Source organism: Thermobia domestica, chromosome 15, assembly GCF_964235325.1.
Source record: "Thermobia domestica chromosome 15, izTheDome1.hap1.1, whole genome shotgun sequence".
Taxonomy (NCBI): Eukaryota; Metazoa; Arthropoda; class Insecta; order Zygentoma; family Lepismatidae; genus Thermobia; species Thermobia domestica.
Window position 1 is genome coordinate 168536595 of NC_137468.1, and position 20044 is coordinate 168556638.

Consider the following 20044-nt stretch of genomic DNA (forward strand, 5'->3'; position numbering starts at 1 on the left):
AGTGCTACTTTCTGGAATGAAGTATAACCAACTGGCGACGCAAATGTAAACTTAAACCTTTTTTTTTTCTTAGCGGAACTGGCGAGGCGATGTAGATGTAAATCTATATCAAAATTTGGATTTTAAAAAGGTGGTTCGAACAGAGTCGTGGGGGGCGAGACGGGGACACATAACCTCATTGTTGATGTCCCTATTATTCCCCCACTCATACTCATATAACTGTTAAATACAGTGTGATGGTGAGACACGGCAATATGATGAGTTAACCTAACCTAACCTTTCCTACTCTTCTCTACACTTCAAAATAATGGCCTAAATATTGATTGTAAGGTAACCTAACGTAATGTAACATAACTTACTCTACTCTACATTTGGAGCGCTTACCTCTGGTGCGTGGGGTCTCTTGTTCGATTGCAGGCTAAGTAAATTTGTTTTGGACAAGATCGTGTCCGTAGGTTTTCTCAGGGTACTCCTATTTCTTCCAATTCTCATTCCACCAATTTTTCTATCATTCACTTGTCTTCCTTAGCCTAAGTGGCATAAACGTGGGACGTTAAAGATTTCATTTCATTTTTCTGCCCTAAATTTTAAAATAGTGGTTAAACATTGAGCTAACGTAACCTAACCTACTCTACCCTACCCTACATTTGAAAAAATTGGCAAAGCATTGAGCTAACGTAATCTAACTTACCCTACGCTACCGTATTCTATCCTAATATTCTCTACTTCTCCCTATCCTATCCTATCCTATACTTCAGTGCAAATACCGAACGTTGGATTTTAAACAAGACGGTATTTGTGTGAAGCTTAGCGTAGTTTGTAGTCAAAAATTATTTAAGAAAAATGGACTAACCACCCTTACTTGAAAATGTCTCTTAACAGCCGGATAAAGGAGTTTGATCTGCTAGAAAAAAGCTATTCTTCTATTTTTTTTTTCAATTTAATATTTGGACCTTAGATATCTATATTGGATTTGGTTTGGAGTTTAGCACCCCTTTCAGCAGCGAAGCTATATAAGATGCGGTCCTACAGCTTAATGTAAGATCCGAACTACATGAGCTCTCGCCGGTTGATCTTCCACGTCATTCCGCTTATCCAAAAAAAGCGATATATTTTGGAATATCAGAAACAGCTTCTTTTTAGTATTTGATATGACTTTATTATTATTATTATTTGTTAAAGGATATGTTTGTCCAAAAGCATTAAAACATATTTGCCTTCCCGAGCAGTAAACTTTACCCGCTTTTTCCCCATATCTAGTACAAAAGTTACCACATGCTACGCGAATCAGTTTTCAGTTGTTACTGCACTGTTTTAGCCAATCAAATGCATGATATCGCATGTCGTCATGCCATAAACGTCATAGTTTTATACAGCTTCCGATTACTCGTGGATAAGTTAATCCTTTCTCACAAACTGTTGGTGCAGCGATGTAAGATTCTTATCCAAAGATAAAAATAATCAATGGATTATCTTATCCGATCTTAATCTTCGGTTGGTGCAACCGGGCATGAGCGTTGTAGGCAAAAAAAATCCGGAAACTGCACTGTTATGAGCCTTGTTTAGAACTCCAAACCTATACGTTCATTTCAGATTCAGAATCCGGGAGCGCAGATAAACAAATAAATAAATTTTAAAAAAGTATGTTCTTTAAAGCTGCTGCTTGACAAGAGTAACAAATTGTAGCACAGCTTGGCTCGTTTCTTAGTGTGCAGTGGTGGTGTGCCTGCACCGAATTTTCTCCTACACCACTATACATTTCCAAAACTGTCACAGATTCATGTGGAGGCTTTTCACCCTCCTCCCCCTTGCCCGATTTACTAGTAAATCCGAAAACCTGATTCGGATTTGATATCCGAATTACAAATCAGGATTTTGGATTTTCAAATCCGACATCTGAAATTCGTATATAAATCTGAATCCGGAAAATTCGAATATTCCTAGATTTTTGACAGCACTGTTCTAATTTTCATATTAATATCGAGGAAAGAAACAAAACACTGCATTTCGCCCTGATTATGCTATTGCCAGATTTCACTATTTTTGTTTCTCCTCATCCCTTCCGCTTGTCGTTTTTACTTCGACTGCTTCCATTTCGTAAACAAAATCGTCAAGTATGTCTTCGTACCAGTGCTTTCACTTCAACTGACCCTTGAAAACAAGGTTACAGACACGTCGCGACGCCTCTTCGCATCTACCAGTGTTTGCTTCACTAGCCCCAGAGAATTGTGTTTTTCTCACAACATACGCTTCTAATACACACTAAAGGCGATGAAAAAAGAAAGTAAGTCCACACGCTTTCTTTATGTTTTACTAGCAACCGAAATGAAACGGGAGAAACCCACGCACACGGTGTTTGTCCACCACAAAGTTCACTTGGCGGGGGCTGGGACAGAACCCGGGACCCCAAGCACCAGAGGTGAACGCTCTACCACTGAACCACTGCGGCTCCAACTACTAGGAACCGAGGTAACTCGACTTGACTTGTAATTGCAGAGGGCCCTTCAATCCTGTTTCAAATGACTGTTTAATATACACAAATATTAAAAATAATTAAAAAGAGTCTTCTCTGCCTTCCTACACCTAGCATATACATATTCCTGTAAATAACTCAATAACAAATGTGACGATTTCGGAAAGCAAGTCATAAAAGTCCAGGGTTGGCTGGTTTAAACCAGCTGTTTTTTTTTTTTTTGTTTTTTTTTTTTTTTTCAAAAAAAAAACTGGTTTAAACCAAAGAAAAAGAAAGAAAATAAACGAAAAAAGCTTAAAATCGTGTGAACTTCATGGTGACGTTTCCACATATCAAGCCATCCGCATTACGTTTATCTACTTTTCACCTTTTAATCAAGGGGTCCCGTGTTCAATTCTCGGTCGGACCACAACCCATCTTTCAAGTGTAAACCAAGTAGCGATTTGAGGTGTCCCTTTAAGCGAAAGTCTTCTCTGTGATAACCTTGGTATTTCGTACGGATGTTAAGCCTAAACATACGAAATGAAACCAAATTATATATTTCTACTTGAATGAATGCCTGTTGTTTTATAAAGAAGCCAAGGTTGCTTAAATATATTGATAGAAATTGGCAAATTTTATCAACTGCCTACGTAGCTTCCAACATCAACTTGGATTTGACTTCGTTTTAATTTTATTGAATGATACCTACATACCAAATTTGTAATTTAATACCTCAGTTTTAACGTAGTAATTATGATACGTTGACCTTAACATTTTACATACAAATACATTTAAAGTAATAACAGGATTTTCCCAATGGCTAAGGCGGGAGTTTCCCTATTTTTAAACATAATTCTGGGATAATGTTTTTACTTGTGTAACTGTTTATCTTTTTGTCCTTCTGAAATGACTCTTGACAATTGTATTCACAAGTAGGCCAATGTTAAGATCAGTACAACGTATTTTTATCAGGAGTCCGTGAGTGAGTCGGCAATCGCATTTGTAATCAATTACTCTCGGTTTCGTGTCCAAATGGACAATTTCCTCTTGGACGTAAGTCGAGAAGCGGTTTGGATTCCGCTTTAAGCTTATGTGACCCCTTCCAGCATAACCTTGTTGCATATTAACACCAGGCGAAACAAACTAATCTCTGTCAATGTCTAATATAAATACACAAAGTAAATTATTTAAACCCAAAAACCGGGTTTAAACCAAAAACACATGGTTTTTTGGTTTTTACAATAAAAAGCATGGTTTTTGCCAACCCTGTATAAGTCATAAAATGCTCTTACAAACTGTTGTTTCAGATTTATGGTAACGAATGCAATCGCTAGGTAGCACTGAACAAGCTTGAAGAGTTCTTGGGTAGTTTGAAAGTGCCGTACGTTGACTTCCAGTAAGAACGCCGTTGTGATCACATGGCTCAGAAAATTATAGCCTTTTGGATGGGGTACATTTGCAACCTTTCGAACACTGATTTACAGTTATAGCCAAACAAATACTGTATCACGAAAGGTTTCTGTGTATGTGGTCATAAGTTTGATTTTCGGTAAGAAAGCCTTGAAGTTTTTCCGTATCTCCAGAGCGGTTTGAGTTATCAAGTTTCTGTAAATGGTATTATGATGTTCATATTTATTAAAAGTCATCTATGCAATTGGATAAGATACTTATCATAGCAGTTTTTCGAAATAAAAGCTTTTGAAAAAAGTCAAAAATTTCAATCATCTGCTTCCTTGTCCTCATTCATTTGAAATCAGTCATATCACGATCACAGCAATGGACACTAAAGTACTTTGTGTGTCTGCCTCATTTGCCTTAGTATTGCTATAGAAACTGTAGAAAATCTCGACTACACACAATATTCTCTATCTGTGCCTATACTTTAATCTGAATTCCTTAAATCAATCGTGTTTCATAAACTCACTATCTTTAGTTACATCATAATATACATCTTGTTATTTAATAGTCATAATCTTTCTCTAATCTTATCTTAACCTAACTCCAATCTATCTATACTTATTTGCACATATTACTCTCTTAACTACGTAACGGGTCTAGTATCTCTGTAAGCACTTTATGCCATTCTCCATAATCCAATATCCAACAGACCACAAAACGTTAATGTTTTACAATACTGCAGTGTCCTTAGTTTGCAACACTGAATAAAAAATCTGATATTGTAGACTTCTGTTTACATACAACTTTATGTTGGGTTGGCAACAATGTAAACCTGGTGGTATCTCGTTATTTTAAATTATGTTCCTCTGCCGATATTTGCTTCGCACAAAATTTCAGTGTTTTCTATTTGTTAAATTTCAGTTTACAAGTTACAAAGGCGCATGAAGATAAATGGTCCATATATCTATCTATCTATCTATCTATCTATCTATCTATATATATATATATATATATATATATATATATATATATATATATATATATATATATATATATATATATAATGACGCTGCAATTGTCTGAGAAAAGTTACAGTAAAAAATTACTTTAGTTCGATTTTAAGGCAATTTAGGTTGAACATCGCCAGCCCAGAGAACGCTTCATTTATACTTAAAACGATTCAAGTCTTTGTAAACCCGCAACAGTGCGCGTGTATTCAAGATGATCAGGATGCTAGTGTGTCGGGAGGAACAGTGTCTTAAGATATAATGACCTACAGAGCACCTGGTAACACATTAGAGAAAATAAATATTAGCATGACAGGGATCGCCAAGAATTGAGATCTGTCAGCACGGACTGTACAACGAATGCAGCAAAGCGGTGGAAACAATTGGTATTATATCACAGCAAATCCTCCACAGGGTATGAATTTAACGATATTCAAAGACTGATATATAACTACAAGTTTACTTGTAATTATACAAGCGTGTATGTTTGGTGTAAAAATAATTCCTAAATAGTTTTTATCTGTAGCGGTGCTATCGATACATATACAGATGGTTATGAGAATAATAAAAGACCCTGATAAAAGTTCAACTTAAAGCAATTGAAATATTATATCACTCCAGTGGATCACTCAGTTCCGTCACAGCAGGAGGTGGAAATTTGCGCCCGATTCGTGCCTAAAAACGGACGATAGGTGATTTTCAACTTCATTCCCATTTATGTTCCTCAAACCATCCCACAACACCACCAGTTGTGTGACTGAACTTCTATCATTCTCAAATATAGCGTCAATTGCCCGGAAACAACAAGTAGACCATAGGCAGAGACGAAACTTTGTCGCTAATGCGATATGTGCCCCCCCCCCCCAAAAAAAAAAAAAAAAAAAAAACAGATGTTTCACGAATCCTCAAACTGTTTCAAAGCCAGAAATCACCTTTATATTATCGCGAATTTTTTTTAGAAATTCGGCATTACTTGTGATAAATGCGAATGAAAAGAGTGATTCCATTTCAAATCGTCCAGGGTGGTCCACACGACTGTCTCAGATTTAGTTAATTTTTTAAAATAAGAAACTACATACAAAATTATTAGACCCATATTTTTTCTTTTTGCTGAAAAAAATTTTTTCTTCGACATACAGCCTTCCAAAATGGCCGCCCTCCTCTCAGATTGCTCGAAAAACTGAAAAACATGTCAAATTAAAAATTTTATTGTAGAGAAACGAGTGTACTTAGTAATGTAATCGTAATAGCAGGAAGAGTATAAAGTTGTATGTTTCGTTGGAGGGCCAAAATTCGTCTATTGGTCCAATAGGAATCGCGCAATTCACTCGCAATGTTGCCAACTTTGATGACATTTTTGCTAACTTCAAACATTTTTTTTCTGTCCTCACGAGCAACATCAACCATCTGCTTCTAGCATCGAAATCTACTCCATAAGGTCTCTTGAAAATGTAAAGGACTTACGTTTCTGATTATTACATCCCATGTTAAGCATGATGAAAAGCTGAAAATTGCATTAAAACGCCATTTTCTCAAAAACCCCACCTTTTAAAAATCTGAACTTTTTACATGTATTGGAGAAGTACCTAAGTATTTAAAAACGGTTAACCGTTCATGCGGCTGCAGCCCCTAACATTCGCAATTAATTACTGAAATTTCGATTTTTGTACTTGCAATGTAAATATTTCCTATAGGCATTTAGGTCCTATACACAAGGCGACTTGAAAGGGAGTATGAAAATTTTGAGAGTAGAATCCTGACATCAAATCCAGTAGAAAAGTTCCTATAAACATGAGTCGAATTCCGCTTCGTTTTCGAGTTACAGGGTTTCCAACTCGGGATCCAAAATCGGTTCGGGACAATAGAAAATGAAATATATATTTCGCGTTAAATCAGAAACTGTGTTAAAGCTTTGATAAAGTTCAGAAAGTTGATTTATCAATATGATGATTTTTACGTGCGTTGCAATTCAGTTGGCAGTGTTGCCAACTTGCTAGAACTTTTATTTGTTTCCAAATGATACTGCGTGGATTTTATTTGATATTTGGTATTCATTAATGATTGCCAACATCACACGAAGCACAATTTTCCCTCACATCACCACAGTTTTCGAAAACTTACATGTATTTCATTAAAAGGTTTTATCTCGTGCGTTATTGATAGTTTGTGTGATTCGGTGTCGTGAACATCGTCCTAGTGTTCTCTGAAACCATGAAAAATTGTTTACACTGGTAGCATGACATTGTAGTGCACTAGTTAAGTGTTTGTGTGAATAACAATGGGGAAGTCCTATTACAGTAAGGACCGTATTAAATGTGTTGATTATGCTAAAGGCCGTAAGGTGATTGTGCACAGAAAGAATTCTAGACAAAAAATTTATCTTGCGGTAAAATATATGGATTGCATACAGCGTGTCAGCCCAAACGTACTATTAGGGGAGGATGATTATTTGTGTCTTGTACACAAGGCGATTTGAAAGGCAGTATGAAAAATTTTGAGATGTGAATCCTTCACCGTAGTCTAGGTTTCACCGATAACTGCCGTTTTAATGGTGACACATTCATGTTTAGCATGTTATGGTTAATGGTTTCCAAATCTACATTCAGAGGAACAAATTCTTTATCTTGCTGGTGCATAATTTCATATTTACATCTTCTTTCGTGATCACCAATATATCACACACATTCACGTTGTTCACGGTAAATATTCAAAGCGCCCTTTACACGAATAATCATCCTCTCCTAATACTACGTTTTGGCAGACGCGCTGTACGCAATACATATCGCAAGATAAAATGTTCTGTACACAATTATCTTATGCCTTTTAGAATCATCAACACATTTAATACGGTCCTTACTGTAATACACTGAGAAAAAAATTGTAGGTGGTAACTTAAAAAGATAGGTTACATGCGTAATTCCTGTATTTTTTGGACAACGTACAGCAGACGTATAACTGAAAATGCATGTTTTATAATACTTTCTGTATAAGTGTTCCATCTATACGTACTTTCTGTATGAAATAATGTAGGTGCTCAGGATCTCAGATACAAATGGACGTATATAACATATAGCTGACGAAGGTAACATAAGTATATGCATGTGATATACGGAAAACTGTTAGATGTCAGACATCCTGCAACAGCATGATGTAACACCTAAGAGCAGTGCCTATGTAGCATACGGATAACGTATACTCCGCACTGATTTCTATAGTAAGCAAGAGGATACCGTATATTTGTACAATATACTGCTGTACGGAGAACGGATTTTTCTCTGTGTAGGACTTCCCCATTGTTATTCACATAAACACTAACTAGTGCACTACAATGTCATGTTACCAGTGAAAACAATTTTCATGGTTCCAGAGAACACTAGGACGATGTTCACGACACCGAATCTCGTAATAACCTGTTTCGTGGTTGCAGCAGAACTTCTTGATTAAGTTCGAACTTGATGCGTGGAGTTACGAGAGGTTTTGCGATAATAAAAAAATATTTTTCTTCCTCATCTTTATTATTATTATTACAACTTACACAGACGTAGTTTTTATTCGACATTTTGGTTTTACTAATGATGGCATACATCAAGTGAAATTCACACGTAATCGTTGCAAACTATCAATAACGCATGAGATAAACCTTTTAATGAAATACATGTAAGTTTTCGAGAACTGTGGTAATGTGGGGAAAATTATGCTTCATGTGATGCTGGCAATCATTAATGAATACCAAATATCAAATAAAATCCACGTAGTGTCTTTTGGAAACAAAAAAAAGTTCTAGCAAGTTGGCAACACTGCCAACTGAATTGCAACGCACGTAAAAATCATCATATTGATACAAATCAACTTTCTGAACTTTATCAAAGCTTTAACACACAGTTTCTGATTTAACGCGAAATATATATTTCATTTTCTATTGTCCCGAACCGATTTTGGATCCCGAGTTGGAAACCCTGTAACTCGAAAACCAAGCGGAATTCGACTCACGTTTATAGGAACTTTTCTACTGGATTTGATGTCAGGATTCTACTCTCAAAATTTTCATACTCCCTTTCAAATCGCCTTGGGTATAGGACCTAAATGCCCATAGGAAATATTTACATTGCAAGTACAAAAATCGAAATTTCAATAATCAATTGCGAATGTTAGGGGCTGCAGCCGCATGAACGGTTAACCGTTTTTAAATACTTAGGTACTTCTCCAATACGTGTAAAAAAATTCAGATTTTTAAAAGGTGGGGTTTTTGAGAAAATGGCGTCTTAACGCAATTTTCAGCTTTTCATCATGCTATAACGTGGGATGTAATAATCAGAAACGTAAGTCCTTTACATTTTCAAGAGACCTTATGGAGTAGATTTCGATGCTAGAAGCAGATGGTTGATATTGCTCCTGAGGAGAGAAAAAAATGTTTGAAGTTAGCAAAAATGTCATCAAAGTTGGCAACATTGCGAGTGAATTGCGCGATTCCTATTGGACCAATAGACGAATTTTGGCCCTCCAACGAAACATACAACTTTATACTCTTCCTGCTATTACGATTACGTTACTAAGTACACTCGTTTCTCTACAACAAATTTTTTAATTTGACATGTTTTCCAGTTTTTCGAGCAATCTGAGAGGAGGGCGGCCATTTTGGAAGGCTGTATATCGAAGGAAAAATTTTTTTCAGCAAAAAGAAAAAATATGGGTCTAATAATATTGCATGTAGATCCCATATTAAAAAAATAAATGAAATCTGAGACTATGATGGGGACCAATTGTGGTTTGCCTAGACGATTTGAAATGGAATTGGTCAAAACGAAAAATTGAAATTCTTGCTAATTATTGCTAACAACTAAAAAAGCGCGTTTCCAGCATTATTTAACTCAAAAATCGTTGCATTTTACCGAAAGCGTGGACGGCGTTAAATTAAATTCTCCATACAAGCCGTAAGCTTGCATTGCGTGACGTCACTTTCTGGAATTTTCTGTATGCAGAACTTACAAAAAGCTCTGCGAGTTATTTTATTCAAAAACTGTTTCACTTCATAAAGATGTAGACATCAACAAAACTGAACTGTTGTTTAAATCGTTAACTGTGTTTTGTGGTGAAAATGCTTATGATCTGTTGGTTTCTTACCGTGAATTTAAAAGTTATTGAAGTTCCCAACAGTGAGGAAGTTGTTATTGTATCATTGCTAAACGTTTAAAAATTAACACAGGTCCTTTACTGTCAGTTCGTTACGTTCAATATGGCTGCCAGTCTCGAGTGTTGATGCCGAGAGATTCTTTTCCAAGTATAATATGATTCCTACTGACACGAGAACAAACTTAAAAGAAGAATTGGTAATGTCTTGCTGCAGTGAATATACCTAGAATGTGCACCTGATCAAGATATATCCTCATTTTTGTATTAGATACACATTACTACCAAAAATACACTGTTTACAAGTAACATTAAAAAAAAAAAAAAGTCCTACATTTAAAAAATTAAATGCGAAAATTGTAATAATTAATGGTACAAAATATCAAAATTGTGGCGGAAAAGCTTCGTCTCTAACCACAGGATATGCAGTTCACTAAAGTGGTGAAATAAACCACGAGTAGTGATGCGACAGATAAGTATAAGCACAGAACTCCCTAAAGACCAAGACATTCTGGCCCACAGCATCGCAGAACCGCTGTAGTGTTTCACGTTTGAGTGGAGCGAAAATGCGGATCATATACTTCCTTGGACAGGCGCTACACATGAACACGGCCCACGGTTTCCACTCATCAGCGGTTCGTGTTAAATGTTGGCGGCATTACTGGCGTCATGCTAAAGCGTTATGGTTCCGTATCAGCGGTTTTCCTCCGTGCAAACTGGCTCCGTATATTCATGGTGGATCGTGATCGTAGAAAGAGACTGTGGGAGATGCTGCTCGAGTTCCTCCGTCACTTGCACCGCAGTCGTAAGACAGTTCTGACTGGCAATTCGCTTTCATGCTCTGCGAGCCCTGTCACTGAGTGTTTTCTCCCAATCAAGCTATACCTTTTCGTCGATGCTGCTCTGCCGTGAGTTTTGTAGCGTGTTATCACCCTGGACACTGTCCCTCGCAGCACTCCTAACACACCTGCTACATTTGTCACCCTCACACTACATAACCGTGCCATAAAGTACTCAAAATACAGGATGAAACACTCCTGTTCAAGATTTGATTGGGACCCATGTGAAGCGACGGATGAATATTCAGGATCGGGCAATATCACTTCTTAGCTACAACAGTAACAATAATTTAAGACGAAACATGTAGGCCTATAAATTAAATTATTATTGGGGCAACCAGTTGTCGGGAATGCTGCCTAGATCAGAACCAATACTATCTAGACCCTGCTGGAATGGTATCCGGAAGCGCATCGCTGCGAAGTGATCTGATCATGCATAATAATGTGAGTATCTACTCAGTAATCGACTTAAATCAGTGTGGTTAACAGATTCCATAAAGAGAAGACTCGTTCTTTTCACAATTGCCACTGCATATGCACTATAGCAAAAATTAATCACTATTATGCAGCATTGGCTGGTTTAAAGCATGATTTAAACCAACTGGTTTTAAAAAAATGCCTTAAATCGTGTGAACTTCATGAAGACGTTTTCACATATCAAACCATCTGCATTAGTTTTATCTCCTCTTAATCAAGGCGTCCCATGTTCAGTTCTCGGTCGAACCACAACCCTTCTTTTAAGTGTAAATCAAGTAGCGGTTCCGATGTCACTTTAAGCAAGTCTTCTTCATAACCTCGGTATTACGTAAGGATGTAAGGCAGGGATGCAAGTAACAAAATTTTACTAGCTCAAGAAAACAGCCCACATCCTACAATAGAAATCATTTACCTACCTTCGGTATTTCAATGGTGATATTAAAACTCGCCCGGACCAATGAACCAGTCGCCCCGGGGCGAGTGGCTATTTGCATCCCTGAAGTAAGGCCTAAACATATGAAATGAAACCAAATTGCATATTTCTGCTTGCCTGTTTTATAATGAAGCTAAGGTTGCTTGAATGTATTGATAGAAATTGGCAAAATTTATCGACCGGCTACGCAGCTTTCAACATTAGCTTGGATTGGACTTTGTTTTAATTTTATTGAATAATATCTACACACTAAATTTGTAATTTAATACCTGTCTTAGCGTACTATGATACGCTGACCTTAAAATTTTACATGCAGAGCAATAACAGGATTTTCTAGTTAATGTTTTGCATTTAAAGTATTAAGAGCCCGCCTTAATAAAAAATAATACAAAATTTACCATTTTCCTTTTGCTTGATTATTCATCAGTGAAAGGAGATAATGAAATGCAAGTTACCATAATCATAGATAATGCTATTCTATAACAGAAAATATGAATCTGAAAGATTTTCGGTGTTGCCATCCATAAAAATTACAGTGTTGCCAGAACAACAATTTCGCTAAAACCTAAGTTAAAGCAGCGAGTAGAGGAACGATCTCAACTGCACCTGATTACGTATCATGTTTAGGTTTCTTGTGAACTACTTTTTAATTAACGTCATTACTAGTTTTAATAACTGTATGTTAAAACTATTTTGTTTATTACAAACTAAATACAACTATTATTTAAGAAGTAGTTCACAGGAAACCAAAACATGATACGTAACCAAATGCAGTTGAGTTCCTCTACTCACTGCCTTAACTTAGATTTTTGGGAAATTGTTTATCTGGCAACACTGTAGTTTCTATATATGGCAACACTCAACTTTCTTCAGGTTCATATTTTCTGTTGTATAACAGCATTATCTATGATTGTGTTGACTTGTATTTCACAATCTCCTTTCACTGACGAATAAACAAGCAAAAGAAAAATGGCAAATCTTGTATTATTTTTAGTAAGGCAGGCTCTTAACAAGTTTTTCCAATGGCTAAGCCAGAAGTTTCCCAATTTATATATAAATCTGTACAATGGTTTCACTTGTGCAACTGTTTATCTTTTTGTCCTTCTGAAATGACTCGATAATTATATTAACAAGTATCTAAAGATCAGTACAACGTATTTTTATCAGGAGTCATTCGTAAGCCGGCAGACTTATCGCATTTGTGGCCAATTATTCCCGGTATCATGTGAAAATGGAGGACAATTTCTCTCGGATGTAAGCCGAGAAGTGGCTTGGATTCCGCTTTAAGCATAACTGACCTCTTCCAGCATAACCCAGTTGTTACATAATAACACCAAGGAGAACCAAAGTTTTTTTTGTCCATATGTAATATAAATACATAGAACAAATTATTTAAACCAAAAGAAAACCGGTTGTTTTGGTTCGTCCAAAATAAATCATGGTTTTTGCCAACCCTGCTATTATGTAAGATTCACAAGAACATCTAAGAGACATTGAAATTCATGTTTTTATTCTGCCACATAAATATATATATAAGAAAGAATAGTTTCAACATTTGAGTCACTAATGCAGCATTTCTTAAGTAATTCGATGGCTTCTGTAATGAAATAATAAATTTGCACTTTTATGGTAAGTGGCTCATACATTATTCAACCACGATAACAATATGTCAATAGCTATGATGGTGACCGTTAATGGTTTCTGTAGCTGTCAACACATTAATAATAAGCTATCATTTTGGAAATGGGTAACCGCTCTCACATTCCACACCGGTCACTTCAGATGAAAATTCAACGTAAAAATTACTTATATCTATGAATTATTTAAACACCTAGATTATACTATTGCTTTCTATCCAGGTGATATCGCTTTATGCGAGTATTTCGAAAAATATTGCGTTTGTTGCTATTCTTTGCGTTTTAGAAAACCTATTAGCTTAGAGATCTTACAGTTCTTGTCTTTAAAATATCGAATTTACGCGGACCTAAACTGAAATGTATGAATGAAATCAATTCCCAACTTCAAAATGAGTGCCTGATAACAGGGTTTGCCCAAGTGGACCCAGCCCGAAAAAACCCGGTGGTTTTTTTCGGGTTGGACCCACCAGGGTTTTTGAACTATTTGTTAGTATATTATTGGTACAACTAAGGTGATCACATTGAAAGTGATTTTTATCAGATTTTAGACCTTCCTTGGGCGAATTAGAGGCTTTCACGTTAAGGTGTACAACAACATTCAACGTAAGCTCCTTATCAAGTTCTGAATGCACTAAATAAATAATAATAATAAAAAGAAACAGCTTGAGATAGTTATAGAACAAATTAATGTATGGATTATGCTTATAGCCTATTTGAAGTAAAATAAGCAACTTTGTACTTTAGAAAATACTTTCCGTGAATAGTGTGCTCGTCCACTCGACGACACCGGGGGACGTTATCACTCATACGTTTGATGGGTTTAAGGTCATGTGCCGGTAATAATAGTACATATGGAAATATATTAGTAAAGCTATTAGTATTATTTCTTACCTTTGATGTAAAATACACGTCAACTTTGATGTAAAAATAAAATTTGGTTTTCCAACAATAGCAGTTTAGTTCAGTCATTTGCTGCCAATCCTCAAAAAAGCACTCTGTAGAATCAACACCAGCAATAGCATAAACATTCTTGCCAAATTTAAGAAGCTTAATGCTCGGGGTTCCCAAGACTATGTAACGCTTACTATTTCAAAGTGCTGAGTTCAAATTTCCATACTAGCGGAAGTTTTGATGTACACGCCGTGAAAGAAGTGCTCGGAAATTCCCGAATTAAACACAGAAGGATCGGAAATGAATACTTCAACAATAAAACTATTTATTTTACGCTGGAAAATATTAATTTCAAGTAAGACATTTTGAAACGTTTGTTTATTTAATACAACATGAATTGTATCTTTGTTTTAAATTAATAGACCCATTTTGGTATCCATATTTGGCGAACGTCAGTCAGGCTCCTGGATGACTTGATCTACATTTGTTCGTTTGTCTGCCGAGCTCCTTCATGGCTAAGTGGTTAGTGTACGCGTCTTCGACGTGGGAGACCCGAGTGTGCTTCCCGGAGGGAACTCATGTGGTTCGGATTCCACGTTAATCAGTAGGTCCCGTCTCATATAGGGACGTTAAACACAAAATCAACTCGTTCAACTGCCTCTACCACACACACTACAGGATACAACTTTCGGCCTTTTAAGTTAAAGTACAAGCACGAGACACACTAAATTTCATGTATAGATTTCGGCGGCATACCGACGTAAAATATCAAAATGGCGGCCATTTTTTCAAAACAGCGAGTATCCACGCTACGAAGCGCAATTTTCAGCCTCTAAGTTGAAATTTTGACAGTGGAAACACGAGATATGCTAAATTTGCTGTATAGATTTTCTCTTCAATTGAATGTAAAATTTCAAAACGGCGGCCATTTTTTCAAAACAGCAGTGAGTAGAAAATTGTTACAAGTTGTGACAATGACAATCTTGAAATATAAATCACATTTTAACACTTTTAACCCAAAGACATTGAAATATTTCGAAAAAACCAATTAAACCCGAAAAACCCATATGGGCCCAGGTGGGTTGGGCTTTTTCAAAAAAGTCCGGGTTTTTTCAAACCCTGCCTGATAATCTATCAGTTGCTTGCTCCGGAATAGAAATGCACCCCCAACGTGAACGGCTATCGTTAAAGACGCCACCACCTAATAATCTTCTCTGCACTGAAAACCATATTCAAATTGGTCAACGTCAGTCTCAAATAACTGGCAAAAGAAAATAAGAGATAGGAAAGCTTCTTTGGTTGCCATCACACAACTAATATCTACAGTTGGGTTCACTCGAGCAGACGGTTTCACCAAACAGAAAATTTATAGGTAAAATACAATGTAAAACCTTTTTCGCGAAAAAATGAGAGCGTGAATATAAATAATTACTGTCAGTGCACAGCATACTGAAATGAATTTTGAAAGATAGTGAAAGTATTGTATATGTGGCTGTGTGCTCTTCCACTATCCTCGTTAAGTGCATACCCCTGTCGCTGACGCATCTGCTCTCTACGGACACACTCTCTCGCTACCACAGCGTATTGAAATCATCTTGTGTGATAATGAAAGTACGGTGTGCGTAAATCTACCCTTCCAGTATCCTCGTTCATGCTCATATTCCCTGTCGCTGACGCGCCTGTCCCCTATGGACGCAACCCCTCGGGTCCTCCTGCGCTGACTCGGTTCGATATAACTCGTGCTTTTTAGTGGCCACCTAGCACAAGTTGGAACGTGTTTTATGCACTGTAGTTTTTATGCCATACGTCCACACTGTATTTATACCGACCCCATCTGAAGTCAATCTGCAACTAGTAATGGAGCTCCGAATTTAGTACATGCTCTGCTAAAAGAGATACGAAGCTCGGGTTAATTCTAACTGCGGAGCACCAATACAAACCATGAAAGTAAACACGGATGGTATTTAGAATGTCCCCGAACATGTTTCATGGCTCCAAAACAGAGTATTTTGTTTTTGTCTAAATTGTCATAAAGGTAGAAAACAACGAGCTCAGTCAGGGTCAATTATATTTTGTGAAGTGAGTAATTCTGGACCCCGTAACTAGAATTTATCCCAAAGCTCCAACTTAACCTGAATAAGTAAGAAATGTGTCAAAATTTGATAGAACCGTCTGCTTGAGTAATGGCGCTCAAATTATTAACAGAGAAAATCTAGAAGATTTTTCGGCCGCCACCACACAACTAGCATCTATTGTCTTTTAGTAGCCACGTAAGAGTGAAATACAGTTTAGCTGATCTATTCAAATAGTCTACTTATTCACTAAGTTAATACATTACAAAATAGTACAGATTAACGATAAGAGATAAGCCTAGTCAGATATTTAGCACTTTTTTGTTTTATAAAATTAACTCTTACTACGTTCAACTATCATATTTTTATAGGAAACGATGCATTGCAGTTGTGTTGGTGCTGGTTAACTTTAGGAGAGCATAACCTTATCACTTTTAACACTCTCATACAGCGATCTACTACACTTGATATTTACGTAACTATATCGTTTCAGGCTACTATTGCCAATGAGCCTATTGTTCTCGGTAATTTAGCTAAAGAATATTACTGGATAACAATAAATCTAAAATAACTAAAAAAAAACACAATGAAGTCCTCCCTTTACGTTTCCTGTTCTTTGTGGCGAACATTTAGTAGATAAAGCAAAAGTATTTCGGATTTCCGAAAATACGATGCATTAATGAATACAAATAATTAAATATGCCATGCCTTTTAATGACAAACTTTCGAATAACTATAATATTAAGTCTAAAGAAAGTAAACAAAAAGATTGCTACCTAAATAAACCCTACACGGCCGTCACCAACCATAATCAACCGCCATTATTGTCATAGGAAGAAAGAAAAATTAGGTAAATAAAGCGTCAAAGTATTAGCAAACAAAATATACATAGCCCTTGGTAATTTTGTCAAGCATACGTGTTTTAACAAAAATATTCCAAATCAAAATACTGTTCTCTTACCTCAATTCATCTTCCTCTCGCGCTAAGGCAATCCTAGCACATTACGCGGGAAAATGTTATCATCGAATAAAATTCGCTCAGCATTCTTCTTCTTCTTCTCTCCAACAGGAAGTAAACAATTGTACCAGATGTTTCAAACACGACATGAATTGAATGTTCAAGTTGAAGGAATGATACGGGACACCATTTCGTAACGGTTAGCGTCAACACAGCGCTAAATCCGTTTTATTTTGCAATAATATGCATAGCAGGTGCTATCCTAGTTTATTGAAACAAATCAGAATTCATTTTATATGTAAAGCTGGTAGGTCCGCGTGGTAGCGTGTGGGTACGTCCGTAGGAGGAAGGTCGTCAGCCGTGATGAGTATGCATGTAAACTTCGGGGAAACACTGTGTTGGTAACTTGGTATGTTTTACTGTCGGTCAGCTTACAGAGTATTCTATGGTTATAGATCATTACTTTGCATTTACATACAAATTCAGTTCAACTTCTCTTCTTTGTGGACTATTACGTGCTAACAAGCGTACGCTTTGAATTACGGCTTTTAGCATTATTAGGGATGTCAATGGTAAAGTTACAATATATTTTAATTGCTTATTTTTCTCCTATTAAAATAAAATTGAATATTTTCTCTATAGATGTTAAAATGTCCTTTTTCGTAAACTAGGATAGCATCGCAATTATAATCGATTTTTGCAAGTTTTGTGTTGCGTTGCACCCCGCAATTTTTGCGAAGATTGGTACAAAGGCCCTTGATCAAACTTCATATACTGAATAGTGCCAATGTATTCGTTGTATAGTGCATGTATAAGAGTTTAAGAACCAGAACTTCGAAACTTCATCTGTAAAATTGAAAACTTGACATAGAAATTTGTATCTATAAGAAATAAATTTCTGCCGGTGACAGAAAGAAGGAAATAAAATGAAACATTTTTGACAAAATTCAATTGTGGCGAGTCGTGACTAAAACTAGCATGACTCATACAGTGAAAAATAAAGGACAATTTTTCATTAGACTACTGACACTATATCGAAATGGACCTTAAAAGTACTAGGATATTTCCGTGCAGATTACGATACGAAAACTACTTTATTTAATTCTTTTACATCAATGTTCTTATTTTTAATAATATCTTAATACTGTTTTCAGGTTTATAGAAAGCTGAAATTACTTCTTGAAGCTCAAATTAATTTTGATTACAGTAAGTAAAAGCAAGATATTTTTATCTTGAATTGCAAAACCTATACGTACTCTATACTAAATTCAAACATTTTCGAATTTATTACTATTATATAAAATGACACATTATTTAAAATTACACATCAAATGAAAGATTGCTCAGGCGATATCAGGCCCGCAACCAGCCACAGAGGTTTGGGGGGCCATGAATATGTTAGGGGGCCAAGTCATTAAAATTTTCTTACAAATAGCTAATTTTTTTGTATTAATAGTAGCATTTTGTGTTAAGGTCTGGAGAGGACACGAAAAGTTTAGGGGGAAGGCCCCCTAGCCCCCTCTGGTTGCGGGCCTGGTCGATACAGAGTTCTATTTTCAACCTTTTTAAATGAAACACTGACATTATTAGGCTTATCATTCCATGCCTCAATACTAACGACCTTGTTCCATAAAAACTTTTTTCTGGTTTTCTGCGTCATAACAAGGCTTAGCTCGAGTGGTTGAGAAGGAAGACAGAGAAGTACAGCGTGGAGATTTTGTAACGTGAGAAAAATTCACTTATGATGTAATTTCTCCCCCTCCCCTCTAACACCCGCTTGATACTTCCTTCGTCTTCTGGATGTGAGCTTTGGTGAAGTTCGATCTTTTGTTTGATTTTCAATTTGGCAGACTTCTATTTTTTTTTCTCAGGATGAATCTTGCGTCAGACTTTCCTCCTTTTAACAATTTCTCTTAATCATTCTTTTCGTCAATCATCATACTCTGAATAACGATTTTCCTCCATTATTCTCCTCCTGAATTATCACTCTCTTTAAAAGAAATTTCTGTAATCATTCTCGTTTTGAATCTCATCCTTTCAAGAAACGTTGTCTTCAATCTTTCTCCTCCTCAATTATCATTCTCTCAAGAATCATTTTCTTCGATCATCATCCTTTCAATAACCATCATCCTTAATCATTCTCCTCCTAAATCATCACCCTGTCAATAACCATTGTCTTGAATTATTCTCCTCCTCAAACATCATTCTCTGAATAACTATTTTCTTCAATCAGCATCCTCTCAGTAATCTTTGACCGTAATTGTTCTCCTCAATCATCATCCTCTGAGTAACATTTCCCTTAATGTTCACGCTTTAATTCTTCTCCCGAATCATTATCTTCTCAATAACCATTTTCCTCAATCAACATCCTCTCAATAATCATTTTCCTCAAGATAATCCTTCCAATAACTATCGTCGTTAATCATTCTCCTTGAGAATGATGAGGTTAAATTCATTGAGAATGATGAGGTTAAATTCGAACAAGTTAGATAGCATGAAACTCATTGCAGATAATGAGTCAGTGTTTAATTGAACGTCGATAGCAACATGGAAGATCGAGTGCCAGAGTCGCTTAAGCATGAAAACATAATTTCCCCAGATAGGTTCACAAACCGCTCCTAGATACAGCTCTTTACCCAAATAGACATTAACCCATCGCCAAACATGGCTTATGCAGCGCTAGGAGGGCGATCATTTCTAGTTACGATGTTAAAACTTTCCGAAACTATAGGTCCAATTTTTTGGAAAGT

The 20044-nt window shown here is 36.3% G+C and overlaps 1 protein-coding gene across 2 annotated transcripts in view; it reads right to left on the bottom strand.

Moving 5' to 3' along the window:
• Nucleotides 1-17431, bottom strand: part of LOC145671347 (uncharacterized) — a 104713-nt gene extending 87282 nt beyond the window's left edge. The window contains exon 1 of one of the 2 annotated variants that reach the window (XM_081740387.1): nucleotides 17298-17431. The gene's annotated coding sequence lies outside the window, so the exon portion shown is untranslated. Of the gene's footprint in view, nucleotides 1-17112; nucleotides 17190-17297 lie in introns of those variants that run through there. The other variant, XM_081740388.1, reaches the window with a different exon arrangement.
• Nucleotides 17432-20044: the final 2613 nt, after the last annotated feature.